The sequence below is a fragment of the Hipposideros armiger genome, unplaced genomic scaffold, assembly GCF_001890085.2.
Source record: "Hipposideros armiger isolate ML-2016 unplaced genomic scaffold, ASM189008v1 scaffold_12, whole genome shotgun sequence".
NCBI lineage: Eukaryota > Metazoa > Chordata > Mammalia > Chiroptera > Hipposideridae > Hipposideros > Hipposideros armiger.
This window is the reverse complement of record NW_017731362.1, coordinates 5247182-5250300: the sequence shown is the minus strand read 5'-3', so window position 1 is coordinate 5250300 and position 3119 is coordinate 5247182. Positions and strand designations below refer to the sequence as shown.

At 32.5% G+C, this 3119-nt stretch overlaps 1 pseudogene; it reads left to right on the top strand.

Moving 5' to 3' along the window:
* Positions 1–622: 622 nt before the first annotated feature.
* On the top strand, positions 623–776 carry LOC109394343 (60S ribosomal protein L39-like; annotated as a pseudogene).
* Positions 777–3119: the final 2343 nt, after the last annotated feature.

Sequence of the window (3119 nt, the reverse complement as noted above, 5' to 3'; positions counted from 1 at the left end):
TTAACCATTATAAGAATCTACCGAAACAACCTACTACAGAATCATACCTGCAAATACAGCAGATATTGAACTTGACAGATGTAGAATATTAAACAAGATTAATATATTTGAAGAAATAAGGGAGAGAATTAAAAGTACAACAAAGGAATGAGACCATAAAACACGTCAGGCAGATTTGAAAAAAACAAACAAACAAACAAAACTGAATTTCTAATGTGAAAAATACAGTAACTGAAATTAGAAACTTAATATATGTGCTAGACAGATTAGACATATCTCAAGAAAAAAGCAGGTAAACTGGAAGACAGATATGAGAAATTACTTAGAATATAACACAGTACAACAAATGTATGAGAGAGAAGCTAACACATGGAGGATAGCTCGTATATTGGAAATGGTCCAATACATGTCTAATTGGACACCTAGAATTAGGTAATAGAGAGAGGGGCAATAAAATATTCAATGAGATCATGACTAAAAATTGTCCAGATATGATGAAAAATATCAAATCCTCAAATTTAAAAATCTAACCATATCCAAAGCAGAATAAATAAAAAGATAAAAATTAGCTCAGGGCTTTTTTTCACCACCATCTTCGTGCATGTAATTGACTCTTCCTCACATGTTTCCTCACAAGGCTTTCAGGATCAAGCAGTCTGGGCCAAGAAACAAAAGCCGAATCGGCCAATCCCCAGCAGATTCAGATGAAAACTGGTAATAAAATCAGGTACAACTCCAAGAGGAGACATTAGAGAGGAACAAAGCTGGGTCTATAAGGAATCACACACGAGATGGCACACATATCTATGTTGTATCAGGTTGCTTGGTTCTTACCATAGCACTGAAAAGATCACTACTGTCTGAACAGTCAGGTGTGTTTTATTGGGAAAATGAGTTTTCTCTTAATATGTTTCTGCACTAGTAAGTTGGTTCAGTAATAAATACGTGAGGCTTTCTTTAAAAAAAAAATCAGCTCAGGGCAAGAGGGATAAGGGCAGATCACCTACACAGGAAAAACAGATTAACAACTGACTTGGTAAAATAGAAGTCCACTATGTTGTAAACCTGAAACTAATTTAAAAACTAAAATAAAATAACTAAAAAAAAGAAATCCAAATTCAATAGTATCATATTTTCAGAGCTTGTAAAAAATGCTAATTAAGTTATAATTTTATATGCAGAAAAATTATTTAAAATAGGTGATGGGTAAAATTTTAAAAAATAAAAAACATTATTAGATAAATAAAAACAGAATTTTTACACCCCCAAAAAAATGAATAAAGGAAATTCTAAAGGCAAAAGTAAGATGATACAAAAATCTGAGAAAAGGGGGTGTTCCATAAACATACAGAAATTTATGGGGCTAAAATGGGCAAAATTAGCAAATAAATAGGCAAGAGAGGAGTGGGCTAAACTAATTCACAATCCTTTTATTATTTTGGAGGAAGGTAAAGACATTGATAAATGTTAGACTTTTAAATATGAATATTACGCTTTCTAGGGAATGACTAAAATAATACAAATAGAATTAAAACTTTTAAATTAATAGAGAAAAATGTAGTGACAGAGAAAATATCTCAACCTGAAAAACAATTTTTTTTAAAAAGAGGAATAAAATTCTAGAAAAGGCAGGGCCAAGGTAAAGTGTAGAAGATGTTAGAAATGAATGAAAAAAATGCAGGTAATTACAAACATTGTAAATTGGCTAAACTCTTCAGGTAAAAGTCAAGGATTTTCAGAATAAATCTTTTAACATATACAAAACCCTGTATTATATTATTTTCAAAAGACACATCTAAAGCCTATGGCACAGAAAAGTTGAAAGTAAAGGAATGGAAAAACATCGTAAAATTCTAACCCAACAAACACCTGAGTTATATCAATATTAGAAAAAAAATATTTCAATGCAAAAATAAAAGCATTACTAGAAATAAAATCATTGCATATTGATTAAAGGCCCAGTTCATCAGGATGATATAACAGTTCTAGATCTGTATGTACCTAATAATGATTCAAAATATATAAAGTTCAATGACAGAACTAAAATAAGAAATTAACACATCTACCATCATAGCAGGAGACTTTAACACACCTCTGTAAATAACTGATGAATCAAGCAGGGGAAAGAAACATCCCAGTAGAGATATAGATTTGAATCACACAATTAACAAACCTGCACCCAGCTGCTTCAGATGACACCATCTTTGCAAGCATAAATGGAACATTTACAAAAATTCATCATGTACCAATCCATAAATCAAGTCTCAGTAAATTCCAAAGTATCAACACAGAGAACACATTCTCCAACCACAAAGAGGTTATATTCAATAATTAAATGGTAATTAAATAAGGCTACTCTTGCCCCCAAGAAGTTTATACTCTAGAAGCAGCGACACAGAAGGAAGCAACTGATTACAATAAAAGTTCTAATAGACATGCGAAAAGCAATTTTGAGGGGCTATAAAGGAAGATCAATTGATACTGACTAGTGGGATCAGGAGCAATCTAATGGACGTGGTAACATCTGGACTGTCCCTTGAAGGATGAGGTAGAGCATGGGGGTAACGGCCTTCCAGGCAAAAGCACAAAATTAAAATTGAATGCCCAGCAGTCCGGGGATGATCATTAAGGTCAGTTTTTCTAAAGATTATCCATCTGTCTTTTGACATAGGCCTCTTGGGCAGTCTGGTGATGCTTGTGGGCCACCTCTCCAAATTTATTTTTAGTGCATACAATAAAATAAGATTACAAAGGAAACCAAATAGAGTGAAATTCAGTTTAAAAATATTTGAAAATATAACTTGTGATGTATTATAGTTATGTATGTGCGGGTCTATTAACAACCATAATTTCAAAGTTACAATGAGCTGTAAACAATGTATTTCAAGAGACCTGCAACAACTATAATGTGATATGAAAATATAATTTCTATCAGTGATAAAGTCACAGTACTGCTACTACTACTGTAAGTGGTTTCCTGCACTTATTGTCAAAGGAAATGCTAAACGTCACTTAAAGTTTAGTAAAAATAAAGATTCTTTCCGCCCCCCCCCCCAGAATTTGGTCTATAAAAGCTGTTATAGGAAATAAGATACAAGCTTGACCATGAATTACTTTAG